At 31.6% G+C, this 23,956-nt stretch overlaps 1 protein-coding gene across 4 annotated transcripts in view; it reads right to left on the bottom strand.

The window, feature by feature from the left end:
- The window catches only part of LOC127276958 (glutamate receptor ionotropic, kainate 1-like), a 143,769-nt gene that overhangs the window by 83,225 nt on the left and 36,588 nt on the right, over positions 1-23,956 (bottom strand). The window lies entirely within an intron of this gene.

The raw sequence follows: 23,956 nt of genomic DNA, 5'->3' as shown, positions 1-23,956 counted from the left end.
ACCACGTCAAAATAAACTTTTTAACTTTCTATTTCAATTCCTCCTACCCATAAAAATTATTCTTCTAGGAGATATACCATTTCTGTATCACACTCTAAATAATCGACATTCAATAATTTGACGGAATGTAATTATATTTCACAAAATTTACTTTATCCGTTTCTTGTACTACTGTAGAGATAATTTCATTTAAAATTAAAGAAGACATTGAAAAACAAAATAAGATGTCTAAACAATTTTAGTTTTTAACGCAATTATACTGGCATTCCTTTAGCGTATGTTACCTACTGACCCAATAACCTGCATTGTAACCTGAACACGTACTCGATTATACATATGTCCAGTTCAGAGACTGTTTCGCAATCTCTGTTATCAATTAAATTCGCGAAATTGTTTCTTTTTTTAATTGATTCTCTTTCTACGCTTTATTTTATGCAACGAAAAAACAAAATTTTATCAACTATTAAAATTTCCTAAATTTGTTAACCATAATACTTATCTGGCGGTTTTTTTAATCCTCACTTGCCCAAGTAGCTACATACTTCCGGCAAGATTATTCAAGGAAATTTCCCGTTTTATTGAAGAAACTAGAGCTTGATGGCACTCACGGGTAGTTACTTTGCCTTATGTTCGACGTTAGCGAACAACACAAAAAAATCTACCTGATATACCCGCACTTGCAGCTAAACATGTTTCAAAATAAACCATGTATTCATATCAATTGACATAAAAATCATTTGTATAAAAGTTTTGTGTAAAATTTATGTGTGGAAAAATTTTTTTTAACATTTTTTTTATTTCCGAAACCAACTATTCTCAAAAATATAAGGAAAGAAACCCACCGCTGCCACCAGTTTGTTAAAGATGAATTTTGAAAATTAGAAAATTAGTTTTTATTAATATCAATAAACGAATGATATTTTCAAAAACTCTAAAAGATCTTAGAATTTTAACATACGTTGCCGTTCGGACAAATTATATTGTATAGGTAGTGGATCCCCTCCTTATCTCACTATTATTCAGTGAGTTGGTTGAGATTCCATATTAATAGAACAATTGGTTTACGAATATTTCAAAGAAAAGATTAAACAAATATTTAAATAGTTGTATATTAATATATATTGTGTAAAAACCCAAGTAATACAATAGTACAGTATTCTGTATTCAAATACAATTTTACATGTGAATGTAATGTATGTGTAAGGATGTTGTGTGTGTAATTTGTTAAGAGTCTCTTGACTCTTACGTGTATTTACCTTTGAATTTCCTCAGAATGTTATCTTCCAATATACTCGACGTAACTCAATTCTAATGTTGAATTAATTGTTCAATTTATTATAATTATTTAATATTCTCTTTATCTCAATCAATTATGACAAACAATCTCAAAACTCAATAGAAAACATAAAACTCAATTACTATTTATTTTCAATCTCAATTCAGGACTAAGTGATCTCAAAAACTCAATTATATACTCTTTAATCAAACTCAAAAATAGATTCTCTTTATTCAAAAACTTCAATTACACAAGCCTGCAAATTTAAACTATTTTTCGGGAAAATGAATGCGACTAGGTGTTTCCGAAGGGAATTTTCTCGCTGAACACAAATCCGTTGTCCAAAATGCTCAATCACGTCAAATTTTTGAGAAAATTGGGGTTGAAACCCCTAAAAACAGCGTTTTTGGCACTTTTTGAAAAATCGTGGGGCAAAATCCTGACGTGATAAAAACTTCGCTAATATCAGAAATTAAAGCTTGAATCCTGATCTTTTAAATGAGCACACAGCCGATTTATTTCCTTCAACCCTTTAAGCAGGGGGTAAGTTTTTGTCCAGGGGTGCAACAACTTTAAAATATTAACTATTTGACTTCTAGTGGATGCAAAAAATTATTATCCAAATAAAAAAAAATTGTCTTTTAATCTCATGCTACACAAAATTTTCCTCATTAACAACCCTTAAATAATTTTTTTTATAAAACTGAACATCTGCAGAAAAAAATTGAAATATTATATTAATAATTCTCGTAAACTGAGTAACCATAAAACAATATAAAATATCTCATTTTTCGAAATCAACTTTTAACCCCTCCCTCAAAAAAACAACCCTTAAATTCGAAATTCTTCCATTAAGTTTATTATCAAATAAAAAAAATTGAAAAATTATTCTTAAACTTTGAGTAACCATAAAACAATCTAGAACGACTCTTTGCTCAAAAAGAACTGTTACCCACGCCCCAAAAAACCCTTAAATTCAATATTTTTTTTATAAAAAAAAAATATTGATTATATTATTATATTATTAAAAGACAATCTTTTTTTTTATTTGGATAATAATTTTTTGCATCCACTAGAAGTCAAATAGTTAATATTTTAAAGTTGTTGCACCCCTGGACAAAAACTTACCCCTGCTTATAGGGTTGAAGGAAATAAATCAGCTGTGGGCTCATTTAAAAGATCAGGATTGAATCTTTAATTTCTGATATTAGCGAAGTTTTTATCACGTCAGGATTTTGCCCCACGATTTTTCAAAAAGTGCCAAAAACGCTGTTTTTAGGGGTTTCAACCCCATTTTTGTTTATTTGTTTATTCAGATGATAAAGTCCCTAGGGCTTATAAGCCCTCCAAGGAACAGTTACATAGAGAATATTTTATAATCATACAAAATTTCAATGATGGTAATAATGATAAATATAAAATAAAGTAAAATAAAAACAAAATAAATATAAATCTCTAGTATAACAAAACTTGAAAAAAAGAGAAAAAAAACAGTTTATGAAAGTAATGGATAAGAAATAAGATAACAGTTGCACAAAGATATCTTGCAACTTTTTGTTTTTTCATTCATATACTCTCATTCATTCATAATTCTCAGAATTATATAAAAATATTCAAAAATATAAGCAGTGTAACAGTGTGTAAAAAAATAAAAATTTAACTTGATATAATCCAATAATGTTTTTACCGATAAGTAATATTAAGCAATTCATTCTCACTCTCAAATAACAGCTTAAGAAAACTATTTTTAAAAATAGATTGATTTTTCACAAAAATTTGACGTAATGGAGCACTTTTGGACACCGGATTCGTGTTCAGCGCGAAAATTCCCTTCGGAAACACCTAGTCGCATTCATTTTCCCGAAATGATGCAGGCCTGTGTTATTAATTCTTTGTAAAACTCAATACTCTTAAATCAAATCACAACGCAATACTAAATACTCTTCTTGTCAAATAAACTCAACTCAAAAATAAATAGTCTTTAAATATTCTCAACTCAAAAATCAAAACTCAGAATAAAAACTCCAAATGGAAATAACCTCGAAACTAGAGGTTTGTATCAAAAAGTCTCTCAACTCATTGTCAGAGACTCAAACTCAAAACTCTCAAAAACTCCAAGCTCCACACTAAGCTCTCTCTCTCTCTTCTCTCACAAACTGACCCAAAACAACTTGTGTGTACTGTTTTTATTGAGCTGATTTCTGGTGGGAAAAAGTATATTTTATTGTTGCCAATGTTCTTTATTGCAACCATGCAATATTGGGGTAGTGTTTCAGTTCATTTTGTATGGATAAACTTTGATTGCAGCAATCTTTATTACGCCATCCTTTGTTTCTTGTATTAAATTAGTTCACTTAGTTTCTCAATTTTATCATGAATTTTAAATAGGTCTTCTTTAAATTTTAGGTTATTGATTAAAAGTTAATATTTTATATATAATTATTTGGACAGCTCTAAGAAATTCTAAAGGCATTTCTGATAATGTTTATAATGTGTTATTTGTTTTTTTGTATTTCTCAATTTTCAGAAATGACCTCTAAGTTCAAAATTTGAAAACCCCGAAATCATACTGTTTCGTTCCGAACTAGGCGTGGTTTTTAAATAAAATAAATTTTATTTACTTAAAGGTAATAAGACTGATTAATCAGGTTGGTAAAGCCTGATATTTATTTTTATGTAAAAGGTACTTTTCAAACGCGTTTTTCTTCATTAAAACGAAAAGATAGAAAAAAATGTGCCATATGAAATTTGTTGGAAATTTTTCAAATTTTTTATATATGCAATAAAAAATAATATATTGTTAGTGGAAATGCCCAAAAAGTCAAAATTAAAAAAAATATTGATTTTTCTCAAAGAGAGACACCATGGATTTTCAATTTTTTTTTGCAATACAATCTCTAATAAATAAAGAATTTTTTGGGCATTTCCACTAAAAATATATTATTTTTTATTGCATATATAAAAAATTTGAAAAATTTCATATGGCATATTTTTTTCCATCTTTTCGTTGTAACCCTCGGAGCACACACCTCTTTTTTCGAACAAGTAGCACAGTCTGGGTCGCTGTGACCCTGTTTACTTTACAAAACTCCCCCATTTTTAAACTATTGGACTGATCAACGCAAAAAAAATATTTTTTTATTCATTGAACCTTGTAAAATAAGAATATGCAGTTTAGAAATATTATTAAATTATTTGCATATTGAAAAAAAATTCGTGAAGTTAACTAATTAAAAAGAAAAAATTGAATTTAAAAATAATGTAACTTTTGTAATTTTTAATATTTTAAGCTAAAAATTGGGATTTATATTCTCGAAGTGTGTTAGAATAAGGGAAAAAATACTACCTTATTTTATTTTTTAAAAAAGGTATTTATTTTGTAGTTTAACGAAGGTAACTTTTAAGACGATAAAAATGTGATTTTCGACACAACTTTTTAAAACTATACTTTTTTAATAACATATTTACTAGTATTTTATTATTTTCTTTGGATTATCATGTTACTTATTATTCCTTATTAGTTAGTTACCACTATATGGCCTTAGGTTCGTGTTGTATTGCCGACTTTTCAAATTACACTTCATTGAAATTAATGACAGGGTCTGTGTGACCCAGTATGTGCTCCGAGGGTTAATGAAGAAAAACGCGTTTGAAAAGTACCTTCTTCATGTAAACTTTAATTTTAAAAAATTCATAAACCCCGTAACTTTCATCAAATCAAAAAAGGAAAAAATACGTATTCTCTTATTTTTCATAAAGATTCCGAAAAAATGTTCCAGGCAAAAAAAAATTTTGAATAAATATTTTTCGTAGAATGCCCCATATGTTAACTTTTATGTATTCTATTTATAAATATTGTACATTGGAATTTTTTTTTAAAGTCAAAAATTAAAATCGTTGTAATTCAAAAACTATATTTTTAATAAATAATTATAATAATTAAAAATGTTGTCGGCCTAACGATAGAAGTCAACAGGATTTAATTAGATTTCATAAAAAAGAAATTGACAATTTTAAATAATTGAATATAATCATGTAACATCTACTAATTACATTATTTGTAGTTGATTTATAAAGGGTAAAACAGAATATTTGTAAAATATTTTTTCCTAGAATTAAATCAGTTTTGTTTGCAAAGTAATCTCCCCTCCATGACCGGTTACAAATATCATGAGTAAATGAAAAAAAAATTATAATAGAGAAATGAAGAATTCAAAAGTGTTAACAGTGACGATGTTGCTTTGGTAAGAACACAACATATGTTGTGTACTTTATTTTTAAAATAAAAACAATAAGTGTCAGAAAATTTTTTAGTTTCGCAGTGTTCGTCAACACAAAAAAAACTCCCCTCCGTGACCACTGTAAATTCAGTTTTTTGGTAAGTAAATGATAAATATTATTAATAATTTTTAGAGTATTGTTTTATTTGTATATATTTAATATCGAGAATACTATTATTACTTTTTTATAAAATTTATTATTTTTATATTAGAATCAATAAATTTTGGCTACGCCTAAAGGAAGAAAACACCCTCCGTGATCGCTAGTCACATCCATCGATTACAAAGCCCCATGCTAAAAATGCACCTTTCTCGTACCTCGAATTTTAAAACTTTCTTTATGCTAAATGGTAACATATGATGACCTAATAATCCCTGTAAAATTTCATGATTAGCGTATGCCCCCTTTCGGAAATACAGGGGGTCAAAGGGGGCCATGTCAAAAAAAAGAACATGCTATATTATTGAATTATAATGTTCAAAAAAATCATACGAAATGGTTTCTTCAAGATTTTCATCTGCTGATTACGAATTTGAGGTCCGTTTTCAAAAATTAAAAATGGCGGACAACAGTTTTAAAAAATCCATCCAATATACTTGAAAATGGTTACTCGGCAGTTTTTGGGGTCGCTGATTACGAATCTAAAGTCCGTTTTTAAAAATTCAAAATGGCGGATCCAATATGGCTGTCGACAATTTTAAAAATCCATCCAATTTACTTGACAATGGTTACTCGGGTTACCTTCAGATTTGTGTTCACCGACCTCGAAAACCCCTAATTTACCATTTTGAAGCCAATTAAATAGATTCAAAACATAGTTGTCCGACATATTTGATCCATTATTTTGAGTTTTTAAAAACTGATTCCAGATTCGTAATCAGCGACCCTAAAAACCCCTGAGTAACGATTTTCAAGTAAATTGGATAGATTTTTAAAATTGTCGTCCGCCATATTGGTCCCGCCATTTTGAATTTTTAAAAACAGTCCTTAAATTCGTTATCAGCGACTCCAAAAACCTCCGAATAACCATTTTTAAGAAAATTGGATTGACTTTTGAAATTGTCGTCTGCCATATTAGATCCGCCATTTTGAATTTTGAAAAACTAACCCCGAATTCGTTTTCAGCGACTCCAAAAACTCTCGAATAAAAAGATTTAAACGGATTCGGTCATTGTATCGGCGACAACTTTTTTTGGGAAAAGAAAAAGCTTTAATATGGCCAATAAAATTTAAACTCGTATCCAAAAACTATCCTAGAGATTGTTTCGATGGAAACGCATGTACACAATTATTGAAGGAGGCACACAATCTAAAAGATTATAAGGTTTATGAGAAAGTCATATCATATCGTATCATATCTTACTTAAATGCTTTTATTATCATGAATAAAGTTGTCGTATGTTGTTTCACATCTGGAAAAGTAGAAAAAAATCTAGATAACTATTTAGACGATCTTAACAAAGCTTTGGATGCTTCAAACGTGATTTCTAGCAAAAATTAATATTTTAAAACGTTCTTGGGCTCATTGGAATCATATTTTGTTATACAATTCAAATTATTTAAAACAATTCATGTCCACATTCTACCCTAGCGTATGAAAACCGTGAGAGTTGCCTCAAAAAAGTCAAAAAATTATGATTAATATTTAAACGACATAAAATGATCAGTAAAATGTATAAATCTTAAAGTTACTTACATAAATTAGAAAAGTTTAAGATGATCTATTCACTTGATTTTTAAACATTACATTTTGTTGTAAAATTGAACTTTAATTTTTTGACTTTTTTTGAGCTAACTCTCACGGTTTGCATACGCTAGGGTAGAATGTGTACATGAATTGTTTTATATAATTTAGTGTAGTTTTAATATTTTTGAAGATTTGAACAGTTTTATAGTTGTTGAAAAAGCAGATGTCGCACCATTTCGGACGGTAGTGTATATTTGAAAAACTTGAAATTTTTGAAAAAAGCGTGTCCCCCCGTCTTAACTTTTACAGATTTGGAGCTAAGAAGCTAAAACTTGAGACACATTTAATTTCACATGTAGATGTCACGAAAAATAAAATTTTGAAATTGACTTAAATATTGCTTCGCTACAAAAACTCGAAATTCCTGAAAAAACTCAAAATTTCTTTTTATCTTAACTTTAACAATGTTTTAGCTAACCATCTTAAACTTTTACATATATATGTACATATTTACATGCAAATTAAAAGAAAATTATTTTTTTTAAATATATATAAAAATTTAAATAATCGTGAATGGAACCCTAGGTAAGCGAGTGTAACTCGCACTTGACCAATTTTTTATACTACTTTTCTTAGAAGATTTTCATTATTTAAGGATCCATAAAGGTCATAAGTTGTATCAATTATATTCTTAAAATTCAACAACTTCATGTCCTTTAAGTCTGCCTGTTAAACAATTATAACAATTACACAAATCGGTAGTTGTGCGAGTATTTTTTGGTAAAACTAAACTATTATACTCAGGCGTGACTGTCAATGGCCTTGTAAAAATGTTTTTATTTGCATCATACAAAGTAAGAGAGCAAGTTCTGCAAATGCTTAGGGGAAATTTTTCGTCATTTGTATCATAATCGTTATATTTTTTGTCTATTCTTAGAATAAGAACATTTTTTTGTATTATCCCTTATTAAATACGGGTCTGACCAATCGTAATGAACAGAGCAATGAGATTACCTGTAAATTAAATGAAAGTAAAATGTAAAAACTATATACAATGTGTGTACTAATTTAAAGTTATCACTTGTCATCATATTTGCATGCTTAATTTATAAAACAAAATTCTTTAATAATAAATAAATAATTAAAATTTTTTAAAATTGAGTTTGGTTCGGAAATTTAACATCAAATTAAATTATTAATGTTTATACATTTAAGATTTATTATTCTCTTTAATAAATAAGTACTTTATATATAAATATTTTTACTTTTTTATCGACAAAAAAATTATTTTTAACATTTTAAATTCAATATCTTTCATATTTAAAAGCTCAGCATTGCTAAAAAAATTAACATTAAAAATTCGGAATATTTAAAATTGCCTCGAAAATTGCAAAAAGATTTATAAATTTTTTAATTTACGATAAAATTTTTTTATTACAAATGCATTCTAGGATTTTAAAACAGTTTACACAAAATTACATAAGTTACTAAAATATAAGTGTTACATTAAGAAAAATTCTTGAATCGATCAAATTCTTTCTATAAAATATTCGCTAAATGTAAGCCATTATATATGGATGTTACTTTAATTGAGCCTCCCAAGTCTATAACTCCCCCGACGCTCGAGAACGGGTAAAAGTATTGTCCAACGGAGAAAAAAAATGAAAAATTTTGAAAAAAGCTATCTTGTAGAGAATTAAAAAACACATCTTTTTTCCCTCTACATTTTTTTAATTGAAAAATTATTTTTAATATTTTAATTAAATAACTTATTTTTCAATTGTATCAACTTTAATCACTTTTTAAAACATAAATCGCTGCCATTTGGCCATTTCTTATCAAAATAAGCTGAAATTTTTCAAAAATACAAAGTATACCATAACGATGCTCACAAAATAAAAAAATTAAAAAAAATGTATTTTGTTAATTAATATTTAATATTAAATATAGTATAGTTAGAATTCGCCTTTTTAAACTTCACCGATAAAAAGTGTGTGGGGAACTTTAAAGTTCGATAAACTTCCAGTGAGACATTTGTTTCGTATGTAAAAAGGAAGTTTTCTGGAAATTTTCGGATCGATTCGTTGAAAATTGGCTGAAATAAATAACATTCTTTTTAAACGGGCGTTTTTAAATAACATTTGTTAAAAAATCATTATTTTTTCGGTGTATTATTATCCTAATTAATAAGTTTAAATTTTTTATTACTAATTAATATATATTTTAACTAATATTCTTGAAAAATGATTTCCTGATATTTTATTATAAGTTTTGAGTAATATGTCAACAGCATTATATATAACATAACATTAAATCCTTTTAGGGTGAAGCATATATTTCACAATCGGGAAAATAATAGAAGCAAAAGTATTCAAACCAGTTGAAAAATGTTGTTCTAGAGAATGTTACTAAAGTATAAAAATTAAAGAACAAGAAAATGTTTATTGTTCTTTCTGGGAAAACGGCGATTATCATGTCCAAAATGTAATATTAAGTTCAATGATGACAAAGAAGACTCCAAAGACTTTAAGGTTTAAAAATGAAAAACAAATCATTCTTTGGGAATATGTCTTTCATTCAAAAACTACAAATGAAATAGTTTGTCAAAAATTTATATGAATTTATATTTATATCGTTACAAGGCAATTTTCGACTTGGGTTAATTTTCGCGCGTTCGGTAGATCATAGGACAGGACGATGCAGGAGTCCGGAACGTGGCGCCATCACGACGGCCACTATAGGAACGTGTGGAGGAGAGGACGAAGACGATCGAGGAAGAGAATATATATGGCGAGAGCGGGCTCGTAACGATATTAGTGTAGAAGAGAGTTTTGTTTTGCTAGAGTATAAAATAAATAAAAGAGTAGAAAAGTGAGTGTGGGTGTCTCTTTTATTTTGGAGTGGACCCCAAGGAGATCCTGTGTCCATTTTTTGGGTCATCACAACGGCGGGGTTGTTGTTCACCTTTTTTACCGAGACTAGATTCGAGAAGAAGAAGTTTAGAGGAGTTTGGACGGATCACCGGAGGGTTAACATTTTGATTTTTCGTAGTGGATCAGTCCAATTTTGTTTTGTCGTGTCCCTTTTTCTCGACTTTCGTTCTCGACAGAATCTCCTCTGAGATTTATTTTGATTGATTTAGAGTTTTGGGGTTAATTCGTGAAATTTGTGGTTTCCTTGGTTTTCCAATTCCATCTAAAAATTGGCTGGCATTTAACAAATATTCACGTTGGGTTATCTTTTTGTAACATTTAAAAGGGGGTTGTTAATTAACAATATTAATTAATTTAATAATTTCGTTATAAAAATTGGCGCCCAACGTGGGGCCTCGTTGGGAAACTTTGAGTCAAGACAAAATTTTCGTGACTTGATTTTTGTGACTTTCTCGACTTGATATTTTCGACAGACAATATTTTGTTGCTTGTTGTAATTCTTCATGTTTTGAATTTATTATGTTCCTGTTGTGAAATTGTAATTTGCGACATAGTTGAGGAGTTGTGTCCGGGCGAATAAAGTAAGAAAATTTCGCGAGTGTTCCCAGATAAATTTAATATGCATCGCGGCCGCCATAGTCACGTGTAAATTTTTTAAAGATTAATTACTCAGACATTTCTCGACCGATTTTAATGAACCGATTTTTCTCGGGATCAGTGAATTTTTTTGGAATTTCGTACGTGATTACATTTTGAAAACATTATTTATTATTAATAATTGCTTCCCACGTGGCCGGCGTTTGAATTATACAATATCTTGTGGTTCGTCGCGCATGCGTATTAAGTGATATCTCGGTGTTTGAATTTGAAACCCATGCTTCTCGACTTAGAATAAGATAAAAAATTTCAAACACTCGTGACTTGCGCAGTAGGGAATCTTGTGACTTGTAAAATTTTCAATGAGTGGAGAATTTGAAAATTTTAAATACAACGAGTAGAATAAAATTGAGAGTCGATTAGTGTGACTTGTTGAAAAAGATTGTAAAATTAACAAAACTTGAGCTCCCGCCGGCAATAACTCGATCTGCGCTTGAAGAGAGAATTTCAAGCCAGTCAAGCGGTCGAAAAATGAGAAAATATAAAATTCGAAAATTTAAATTTTGAAACTTACTACCATGTAGAGTATAAAAATTCCCAACTTTTTTGTCTTTGAAATTTTTTTGTAGGACTTTTATTTTTAATAATAATGGACAAAAACTAAATTCTTTTCCATTCTCAATTTCATTGAAATTTAAAACTTAAATCGTCCTATCTTGAACAAATCTTCATGAAATCAATTAAAAATTGACATACTAACGTATCAAGGTCTACCACAGACGATAAAATGGTTAAAAACATTTTAAAAAAATTATTGCAAAATTATTTGTTAATGTAAATAGAGACCTGTCAGTAAATACGTTTACTCAACTTTGACGAGAAAAAGTATGCAGGGAACTTTCGAGTTGACAAAACTTCCAGTGAGACTTTTGTTTATTAATATGTGATGAATTTTTTTGGAAAGTTTTGTTTAAATCGGATTAAAATAAAAACGTTACATAATGTTTAAGAAAATATGCGCCGCGCGGCGTTTTGACATTTTGATACGCAGTCTTCACGGTGAGGAAACTTTATTGCTATTTTCCGTTAACTTGTTTAAAGGTAAGTTTAAGATTAATATATTTAGTCTTTTAAATTATATTTATTCAAATAACAATATTTTACATTTCTGTAAATTATTTATAATATATTTTTATGAAACTTGTATGTATATTCAACTAAATTTAAATTCTTTTTGTATTAAAAATCTATTAATACTGTTTGGTTTAGATTAATAATACTCTATTTACATTAACAAATAATTTTGCAATAATTTTTTAAAAATGTTTTAACCATTTTATCGTCTTTGGTAGACCTTAATACGTAAGTATGTCAATTTTTAATTGATTTCATGAAGATTTGTGCAAGATAGGACAATTTTAGTTTTAAATTTCAATGAAATTGAGAATGGAAAAGAATTTAGTTTTTGTCCATTATTATTAAAAATAAAAGTCCTACAAAAAAATTTCAAAGACAAAAAAGTTGGGAATTTTTATACTCTACATGGTAGTAAGTTTCAAAATTTAAATTTTCGAATTTTATATTTTCTCATTCTTCGACCGCTTGACTGGCTTGAAATTCTCTCTTCAAGCGCAGATCGAGTTATTGCCGGTGGGAGCTCAATTAATTCAGGACCGTATTATTATCGCGACGGTCATTTTCCATAAAAATTTTAATTATAATTGAAAATTATTGTGGGTAAAATTTCCTTTACGACAAGTCAAGTAATTGTTTAATTTCATTTTGTTTATCAGGGCCGTGTGAACGGACCGACGGGCCCTTCAAAAATTAATTTACAATTTTGCGTGAAAATTTTTAAGGAAGAAAAATTTTCTTTGTGGCGACTCGATTATTTAGCGGAATTTCTTTTTATTGACCAGTGCCGTGTCTAGTAGGGAATTGAATTTTTCGAGCGTTTAAGATGGCAGAGGCTATTAAACGAATGCATTTCTACAAAGAATGGCTGCATCACTTGTTCACAATCCCACAGGCGAAGGAATTATGGCAAGTGATTATAGGAATGCCAATAGGACAAGTGGTAACGAGTCTGTTGACTAATCAATTATGTATTAGTGGCTCGTTACAAGTTTTGCGAGAACGACTATTTCGGGCAGAATTGAAACTCGCGTTTCCCCCAGAAACTGAAGTACCTTTTTGCAACGATTAAAATAAAGGGAATTCAGTTAAAGTTTTTCAGTTTGAGGCATTCACGGAAGAAGAATTATTGCCCAATGTAAATCTTAAAAGAAGAAGCGAGTTTTATTCGAGTAGCGACGAGGAGGAAAATTCACGGTCGATTCGTCACATGGGAGTTTTAGGAGATCAACAAAGTCAAGGAGCTTTAAGAAGAAGGGGGGGAAATAAATCATCGCACAGCAGACCAAGTCCGACCACCGATGACTTTCCGGCCCCTCCACTGCCCTTTCCACAATCACCACCGGTGATGTCCACAGCGTCGATCCCACAAATTCCCCACCACATACGTCAGCCGTTCATTCTATGATTTCCGCGCCAACGACTACTGTGAATTCTGCCCCGTCAATGAGGGTTTCAGCGATGATGTTGCCTGGTGTGCTTAGCTTGTGACAAACCATAGCCAAATTTACCCTGAGTCTAGAATTGCAACAGCTGATCCGTATTAATAACCATTTAATGGCTGCTAGTATGGGTCAGAATGTGGGGGTTAATAGCAATTTTCACCGGCCAACTCAAAACCCAGTACAACTTGCGACAGGGGAAGGGTATGAAATAACTTCGGTTAATCAGGATCAATCAGGAGGAGAGAGTCCCAACACCATCCCTAACCCAACCCCCCGGACAGTAGGTCAAATCAGGAATATGAAAGAAGAAGTATGTGAGAGTTAGCGCACATACATTAAAAGAGAAAGGGGTTCAGGAGTAAAGAGCGAACCCAGTGAGATACACAGCTACAGTAGAGTGAGATCGGAAGTTAGCGACCGATTCTCGGCTAGGGAAGGGAATCGTCAGGAACGTAGGGAACTCAGCCGAAGGCATACCCCCCAGAATACACCACGTGTTGATGCTAGGAGGATACTTTTCGAGAATTCTTCCACTGATAACGAAACGGACGTAAGTGATAGAACTCAAATGCGAAGAGATTTTCGTGAAACTTCTCGACGAAATAAAGTCAATAGGACTCTAAAAGATTGTGATATTAAGGGGGTAGTCTGGTGTTTAGGCTTTTTTTTAGGAGCTTATTTCAGAATTTATTTTTATTATAAAATAAAATGTAATCACACCAAATCTTTTTACAACGTTTTATTCTCCTTATGAAGTGTTGAAAAAAATAATAATCGATTATTTTTTACTAGACATTGTTATTTATATTTAATATTAATGTTTATATCAAAAAAATGCTGGCGCAGGTGATTAAACAAAAATCTGTTCGACCGATTGCTCCAATTTTTTTTTATTTTTAACTTTTTGTCAATAAAAAAGAGACAATTTTTGAATCTTTTTGCTTATATAGTCCGCTATTTTGTTATTTATTAACAAAATTTGTTTTATTCTAGTACGGGCCAGAGCCATGCTTGTGTAGAATAAGCTGTAAAAAATTGGAGCAATCGGTCGGATAGATTTTTGTAAATCATCTGCGCCAGCATTTTTTTGTTATAAACATTAATATTAAATATAAATAACAAAATCTAGTAAAAAATAATCGATTATAATTTTTTTCAACACTTCATGATTAGAATAAAACGAAGTAAAAAGATTTGGTGTGATTATATTTTATTTTATAATAAAAAAAAATCCTGAAATAAGCTCCCAAAAAGTAATCGTAACACCAGACTACCCCCTTAAGTTCTCGGGCCGAGATTGCGCCATAATAAGCGACGAAGATCTCCTCCAAACACTTCTAAGCATTTTTAAGGGTAATGCGAGTAGGTGGTTCCCCACAATTCGTAAAGAAATTAAGACGTGGAGACTGTTTCAAAAAGTTTTTCGACGGGAGTATTTGACATAATGGGACATCTTAGGAAACCATTGTCGACCAGGGAACAGGTTAAAATCGCGTACAAGGGACTTACTCCCACCTATCGGAAACAAGATGATTCATCGGGGTTAGAATCACTCTCGAAATTAGAAAAGAATTTGCGATAGTTCAAAAGGGTTCAAGATCTCAACGATAGGTACTTTCCCTCTACCTCTAGAGAAAAAATGCGTTTTCCCACCGCGGCTTATAAGGGTGCGAAAAAGGATGATAAAAGGCCATCTTCCTCAAAGGAGACTAAGAAGATAGCGGCCTTAGAGGACGAGTCAGCGACGGGTAGCGAATTGGAGAAGGTGGTCGATAATAAAGAGAAAGGGAAAAAGTCGAAGAAGAATAAGAAGACTGATTTCAAGAAGGGGACTAAAGAGGTGAATGCAATTAAGGAATCAACGCCTCAGCCATCCGCGACTCCGGTACAAGCTCCCAATCTAACACCTACTTTTGCGACAGTGGCCGCTGGAAAGGGGAAGCGTCCGTTTTCGCCAAAACAAACAACACAAATTGCGACGGGTTGGCCGAAGCCATTTGTGGGGGCATGTTTCACATGTCAAATGGTCGGACACAGAGTCTCAGAATGTCCCATGAGGACATGTTTTGTCTGCCAGCAGCGTGGTCATTTCGCAACACAGTGCACAACCAATGTACAGATAGACTCATGTCTTGTTTATCGATCACCAGGCGTCACTTCCTTAATTGTCTGAATTGCGTCCAAGTGAGGGCCGCTTTGGGAAACGGACAATGGGGGGCACAGAGCGGGTCTGTACCCCCCTCCAACCCACTGAAGAATCCTTAAAACGGATTCTTAACGACGGAGTAGCGACCAGGGTTGGAGAAGGTCCAGGGGAAAATAAGAGTAAACCAAGACGGTTAAATTTTTTCCCTATCAACGAGGGTGCATCCTGTAGTGGGCAACAGAGTGGGAAGAGACCATTCAAACAAAGTGAAGAGAGAGTTGGTACCGACGAATTAAATGAAGAGAATTCATTCAAATTTGTGACACGGGTACCAAAAAGTCAAACAAGTGGAGAGCATTCACTCAAAAACATATTGGTGACAGATGGGACTAAAGATACTAAAATGGAGTCAGTACTAATAGTCCAGGGGAGGGGAGAGGCTTTGACGGGCACAGCTGACCTAGAACCCTTATTCGACAAGGATGTAGACGGCAGTCGTATGGAAAATCGTTATTTTTTTCGAATGACCATTGGCGACAAATCTTATGAGGCACTTTTCGACCCTGGAGCGATGATCTCGGTGTTTAGCAACAGATTAGCCGCATCCAATCTTGCAATACATCGATAAGAAGCGCCATTGGAGGAGTAACTGAGACAGCTGGATTGTTGATTTTGAATATAGAGGTGGATGGCCATCTCAACCGTTTAGCGTCAAGGTCCTTAGTTCAGTAGTACAAGACATAATTTTGGGTATGGATTTCTGTAAAGCCTGGAACATGGAGGAACAATTGGGACTGGGGTTATGGAGAGTTTTCAATGTCGACTGGCATGTTTTTGGAGAGTGATGAGTCGATCTACGCTGAATGCGCTGGAATCTCTGCGTTGACGGACAAACAAAGAGAGATCATTCAAGAAATGGTGAACCGATTGGTTCTTCCTGAATCTAACGTACTACGGGTGACAAATCTGATAGAACATCATATAAGGGTTACGGATGAGACACCAGTACAGCATCGCCAGAGACGCATGTCATGGGCAAGGCGTGATCGAACCATCAAGTAGCGACTGGAAGAGTGCACCGGTGGATGCCAGAAAAGGAAATGGAGATTTCCGAATGTGTATGGACAATAGGGATGTCAACAAGGTCAAAGATCAAGGACGCCTATTTAATTCTGACGATAGACTCCATACTCGACAAGTTGAAGAAGGCGCGATATTTGTCGAAGATCTATTTAAAATTGGCATATCACCAAATTCCAATGGCAGAAAAGAGCAGAAAGTACACGGCCTTTGCCTTCCCTGACTCAGGACTGTGGCAATATCGACGAATGCCATTCTGCTTGACTAACGCGCCGATTGAAGACCATGATTGCGACTTTCATAGGGAAAGATCATCACGACTGGGATCTTCATGTTCATGAGTTTCACCACGCTATGAACACCGCGACACAGGTGGCAACTAAAACGTCTCTCGCATTTTTAAATTACGGAAGACATCCTCGACCGGTTAAAAGTTTGCGACGGGAGGTAGAACAACGAAATCAGGTTAAGAGAATTGCGCCAGAAGATTGGGTAGACAGGGTAAAGAGGTTGGATGCGTTGCGAGACTTGGTAGCAAAATTTATCGACAAAGAACGTAATCGACAGACCGAGTACTACAACCGTAATCGACGTGAAGGTTTGTTTAACGTGGGTGATTTAGTACTCCGTAAATCACACAAATTGTCGAGTGGTACACGGAATTTCGCAACAAAACTCGCACCGAAATATGAGGGCCCTTTCGAATTCGTGGAGAAATTATCACCTACGGTTTTTGTCTTACGCGATAACGAGAGTCGTCGTATTCCTAAAATCCATGTCTCAGAACTTAAACGATATCTCCCCCTACGAACTCAGTAATTTGTACTAAGGATAATATAATTTTAGATTCGAGGAGCAATTTCGACAAGGGTAATATGAGACAAAGGGAACGAGATCAACGACAAAGGCTTCATCGACGGAGAGACAGAATGTCAAGTATTTGTGACGAAGTAATTCATCACAAGGCAATTTTCGACTTGGGTTTATTTTCGCGCGTTCGGTAGATCAGAGGACAGGATGATGCAGGAGTCCGCAACGTGGCGCCATCACGGCGGCCACTATAGGAACGTGTGGAGGAGAGGACGAAGACGATCGAGGAAGAGAATATATATGGAGAGAGCGTGCTCGTAACGATATTAGTGTAGAAGAGAGTTTTGTTTTGTCCAGAGTATAAAATAAATAAAAGAGAAGAAAAGTTAGTGTGGGTGTCTCTTTTATTTTGGAGTGGACCCCAAGGAGATCCTCTGTCCATTTTTTAGGTCATCACAGCGGCGGAGTTGTTGTTCACCTTTTTCACCGACAGAATTTCCTCTGAGATTTATTTTGATTGATTTAGAGTTTTGGGGTTAATTTGTGAAATTTGTGGTTTTCTTGGTTTGCCAATTCCATATAAAAATTGACTGGCGTCTAACAAATATTCACGTTGGGTTATCTTTTTGTAACATTTAAAAGAGGGTTAATAATTAACAATAATAATTAATTTAATAATTTCGTTATAATTTTAAGCTTCTATTTTTAAGTTAGTGCAAATTTGGTACATTTTAGAAAAAATAACACCCGATATCCATAGGATGTCCTCTGGATATCCTTAGAATGTCCTCCAGATATCCTGAGGATGTTCTACGGATAACTAACAGATATCCTGGGGATATTTTTGTAAATTTTAAGGATATCCTGCGATATCCGATTGATATCCTATGCATATTGACATTTCCGCTCTACAGGATATCTTTAAATTACTCGTCAGATATCTGTAGGACATCCGTGGATATTGACAGGATATCTGGCGGATATCCGATGCTATCAGGGGTATATGGCTCATTTTATTTAAATTGTCATATTCGTGTCCCTTGCCAAGAAAAATTATTTGATATAATATTAGTTGAAATTAATTTGTTTATATAGTAAAATGCAATAATTTTCAACAATTTTTCTACTTATTAGGACATAAAAGTGATTTTCATAATATTGACAGAACAAAAAGCAGGCAAAATGTCATAAGTGTAATGCGTCTCCGGAAAGATTTTCAAGGTTTAAATAAATGATACACGGAAAAAATAAGTCAGCAAAACTTTCATCAACTAGTATTTCACTTTTGGACTGGAACGAGAGTTGTTCAAAAAGTATAGACACAGTTTATTAAGAAAACAAAACTAATTATAAAAATGTGAACTGTGTATACGAGCCAATGCTCAATGTGCTCTGATGTTTCGGAATCAGTTTATCAAACTTTTATAAACTCTCAGCTAGAACTTAAGTACGTGCACCAAAGATTTCGTAACACTTATATCCATAAAAATTCGACGACAGTCAACCAAACGCTTGTAAACTCACAAAAAATTTAGAAAAATTAAAAAAAATTTCACATTCAGGGGTATTTTTTTGGTATTTTTTACTTAATTTGTACATCACTTGAAACACAATTATTAATATCTTATATACGCACTATACACAATTTTATCGACATTAAAATTCGGAATTCGCTTCCGCGGGATTCGAACCTACCTAACCAAGATATATAACGCATTTTGTCTTAGCAACTAACCGCCGCGGCTATCCAGAGCCACGCGAACGAAGAAGTTAATTTCACTGATCAACACTGACCAAGCTACTAACTGCGCATGTTTGGAATTTTAGAAAAAGTCTATGATTCTTTCGTTGACTGCTGTCTTAACTACTCTCTTTTATGTTTCAAACTTTCGAACCTCAATTATTACAATGTTGTAAAACTTTTTATAGAAATTCGACAATCTTTAAATAATATTATTAAAAACTGTTCAATATAGATTAACAAACTGATCTTTCTATACAGTTTGTAAATAATTTCTTGACTCTGTTTCACTTTTTCGGTAAAGTTTATGCTTCATTACTAAAAAGTGTATGAAACGTTTAAAAATTTGTGCCTCGTCCAAAAGTGAAATACTAGTTTACGAAAGTTTTGCTGACTTATTTTTTCCGTGTATGTTGAAAATATAGTGTTTAAACAAGATTAAAAAAATGTTTCGTGAAGTATTAGTTCTATATTTAAGGAAAATCAAGTGTTGGTAATTAAACTTTATTTTATACAATTTCCAGAAAATGAAAATGACGTGTCCCTCACTTTTGTATTTTTATGTTTTGCCGGCAGAATTTCCTACTTTCACCTGCTATTTAAATTACCTTATAAGCAAAAAAATTTCTTTACCATCGCATAAGCAGCAAAACACAACAACGAAGTGTGTGAAGAAAACGAAAACGATATAAGTATAAATCTGTTCGTTTGTCTTGGAGGTAGAAAAAGCCGAAACACTTTCGTAATTGAATTTCTGTCAACAGTGAACCGCCTTGAAAATGGTTAGAAAATATTTTGAATTTTATATCGGTATGGAATTTAATGTATTTTTGGATTCTCTTTCGAATGAGACCAACCCCGTCGATATAAGTATAACCGTTTTCATTTTATAATCGAAAAACGAGTAAAATGTCAACAGTGTAATGGTCATAAGTGTAATGCAAATTTGTATATATGGCTTCAGTAAACGTAATAAATCACAGAGGCCTACAAAATAAAACTTTTTTATTTTATCTTGATATCAGAATGGTTTCTAATGTATTTTTGAGCGCTGAACACCCGGGTCTTAAAATTGCCTAGCATGTCAGGATTTTGAAAAAAGTGGGGCTTAAAACACCCAAAAAACGTGTTTTTATGGGTGTTTAATATGATTTTTCTCTTTAACCAGACGTGGTAAAAACTTCAAAAAAGTCTTAAATTAAAGCTTAAATTGTGTACTACATGACCCTTACACGCAACCCTCCCCTCTAATTTTTTTCAATAAAATATTTCCGCCCCCACAAAAAATTTTTTTTTAAATTTTTTCGGCGAAATAAATAGATGTTTATTTGTTTTATGTTTATAATGTTTAAGGACGTAAATTTTTCATTTTGCTTATATAAATTTTAACCCCTTCGTAGTCCAGTTAAAAATCACTTATAGGCCTAATAAGGTTCTAAACAGAGCTTCCAAAAGAATTTGATTTCATCGTATTAAGATCCCATCAGTCTTGAAATTATCTGCCATATTGGGTCGCCAAATTGGATACACAATTTTAAATTTTGAAAATCTGACGTCATATTTGGAATTAGCGACCCAAAAAACTCCTAAGTAACGAGGTTCAAGCGAATCGAATCAACTTTTAAATTTTCATGGTCACCATTTTAGGTCCGCCATTTAAAATATTTTAAATCTGATTTCAAATTCGGAATCAGCGACCCCAAAAACCTTAGTATACTTATCACCAGTCAAATCAAATTATATTTAGTATTATTATTTTATCAAAAATTGACAGAAAAAATTTTTTATAAGATATGACGATTTCTGCCAAAAAAAACCGTCTTCCATAAGCAATATATGACTTTAATTTTGTGACCACTATTTATTTTGTTAATTTAACATGTTAAACTGTATAAAAAAATTAGTTCCAACCTTAAAATCAAAATTTTTCAACTCAACTTTTCTGGAATCTGAATATGACAATTTAAATGAAATAAGCCATATATGAGCAATTCGATGTGAAATTGAGGGGTCTATCTTCCAATTTCTTTTATTCTACATTCTAAGGTAGAGGTAATGAGTTGAATTAAGTAAAAAAAATTTTGAAAAAAATATTTATTATTTTTCGAGATATTTGCATTTTTTTCAATTACTCATAACTTTTATACTTTTAGTCCTAGAAAAAAATTTCTTAAACATTTTTTGCTTAGAAAATATTGAAGTGTAAGAAAAAAAATTAATTTTGAAAAATTAAAATTTTTTAATTTATTTATTTAACCCTCAGAGCCCGGACGTTTTTGCGGCACCTTCAGAGCCCGGACCTGGATCGTTTTCGTCTTGTCGTATTTAGAGGTAGAAAAAATGCTTTAAAAAAATTGAAAAAATTTATAGATCTTCATTAATCGTTCTAAATGAAGTAACAATTTTGTTTTTTTAAAAAAAAAAATTTTTTTATTTATTTTTATTATTAAAAAATAGCGTTACCTACTGAAAAATCACTTTTTCACTTCAAAAATCATAACTTTGAGCCAAATTAAGATATCGAAAAGTTTAAAAAAGGAAATTAAAGGTGAAGATTGTGGCTGTCATAAAAAAATAGTACATTTAATTTTGTTTATAAATAAAGCTTAATTTTTTAACTTGAAAAATGGTAAAAAATTACTTCAAAATTTTCAATTAAAAATTATATTGACTTTTTTTAATGAAAAAAAAATTGTAAAATAGGCATAAATCAGTAAAAACTCAATACTGTAGTTTTTAATCACAATTTTATTTATTGGAGCAATCGATACAAAAAACTGCAAAAATCCTTTTCTTTAAAATATTTTTTACATTTGTTTTACTTATTTCATTATTATTAAATTAAATTTCATTTCATTTCATTTATTAACGGGACATGCCCTTTCGTACAAAAGTACTCCTAAATTCTAATAGTTACGTAAGTAACAATACAAAATATAAAATATTAACTAAATCTAGGTAGGCGCTATAATGGTTAAAGTTCAGTATAAGTTTATACAGTAAAGAATAATAATTATTATTAAAAACGTTTTAAATTATAAAATACAAACATTCTTATATAAAAAACTACATAAAAATGTCAAAAAGAATTTTTCGATCAAAAAAAAATTTTTTCTTACATTTTAATTATTTTTTAAACTTTTTTATATTATAACAAACATTTTTACATTAAAAAAACAAATTTTAAAGAAAAACAGAAAAAAAATTACTTACACTTTTCGCACCTTCCGAGTCCGGACCTGGGTCCTTTTTGTCCGTACGCAAGTTGAAGCACTTCTTTTGACGGCACAAGGGACACCGCTGTTCTACCATTCGGTAGAGAGGTTCAGTGAAATCACAACTTCTTTTACCAATGCATAAGGGCGCCTTCGGCGGCCGTTTTTAGGAATTACAACAATTTGAAATTTTTCCTGGGTCAAAAACGACCCAGGTCCGTGCTCGAAAGGTTTAAAAATTAAAATTTATTTTTAATTATTAAACTCATTATCGGGCTCCGTTTAAGCTGAAAACATTTATGAAATTCCTTAATATAATCCAAAGACATGTGCCAAACTAGGCAAATACCTTATTTTTTGTTTACGAGATATTAATTAATTAATTAATAAAAATTAATAAACAAGGAAATATTTTACGAACAAATAAAATTAGAATAATTTTAAAAACACCATTCGAATGCTTATCAAAATCGTCATCCAATGAGCCCTATATAAACTGCTTCGGATGAACAGATTTTATATTAATAATTAATAATAATTATTATTTAAATAATTAATAACATCTGAAGGAGTGAAGATAAACAGTTAATTCTTTTTTAGGGTTTCGTGGCCCAGGGCCGAAAGCCTTATAGTTTCGCTTTGGCGTTTGTCCGTCGTACACTCGTATGTCTGCTATGGTAACAGTTACCATAGCAAACGTTTATCTTCACTACTTCAGATGTTATTAATTATTTAAATAATTTTTATTAATTATTATTAACACAGGTACACAAAAAAATTGTCTGTTTCTTGAACTAGACATACTATTCCTATAGTATTTTGGCACGCTGAAAACGAATATAAAGTCAGAATTGCTCCATCACCATCTGATTTTTTTTAAATCGAAAAAACCACCCTTAACAGGACAAATTCAAACTTAGGGGATAAAAAGAATAAATAACAGATTTTTTTATTAAATAGAACCCTGCAACTACGTATTTTGGCTCCACTAACTTAAACACAGAGCCAGAACTGATCCAGCACCTTCTGGATTTTTTAAATTGAAAAAATCGCCCTATATTGGAGAAATTTAAACTTAGGAAATAAAAAAATTAAATCACAGATTTTTTAATAAACAGAACCTTACCTTATTTTTGCTCCACTAACTCAAAAACAAATCCGGAACTGACCTAGCACCTTCTTTTTTTTAACCGTAAAAAACAACCCTTAATCGGACAAATTCAAACTTAGGAGATAAAAAAAGTAAATAACAAATGTTTTTTTAAAACAAACCCTTATACCTACGTATTTTTGCTCGAGTAACATAAAAAGAAAGCCAGAACTGATCCAGCACCATCTGGATTTTTTTTCGGAAAAACCACCCTTAATCGGAAAAATTCAAACTTAGGAGGACCTTAAAACTACGTATTTTTGCTCCACTAACTCAAATACACAGCCAGAACTGATCCAGGACCATCTGAATTTTTTTCAATCGAAAAAACCACCCTTCATCGGACAAACTCAAACTTAGAAGTATTACAAAAGTAGCAATCTTTTTGGCATGATGGTTTCTTCCGTATCATAGGTACAGAAAATTTTATTTGTACTTGCTTTCGAATTTTCTCCCAACGA

This window comes from Leptopilina boulardi, unplaced genomic scaffold (assembly GCF_019393585.1).
Source record: "Leptopilina boulardi isolate dan_hultmark-lab unplaced genomic scaffold, ZJU_Lbou_2.1 LbouV2_162, whole genome shotgun sequence".
Taxonomy (NCBI): Eukaryota; Metazoa; Arthropoda; class Insecta; order Hymenoptera; family Figitidae; genus Leptopilina; species Leptopilina boulardi.
This window is presented reverse-complemented; position numbering and strand designations above follow the sequence as displayed.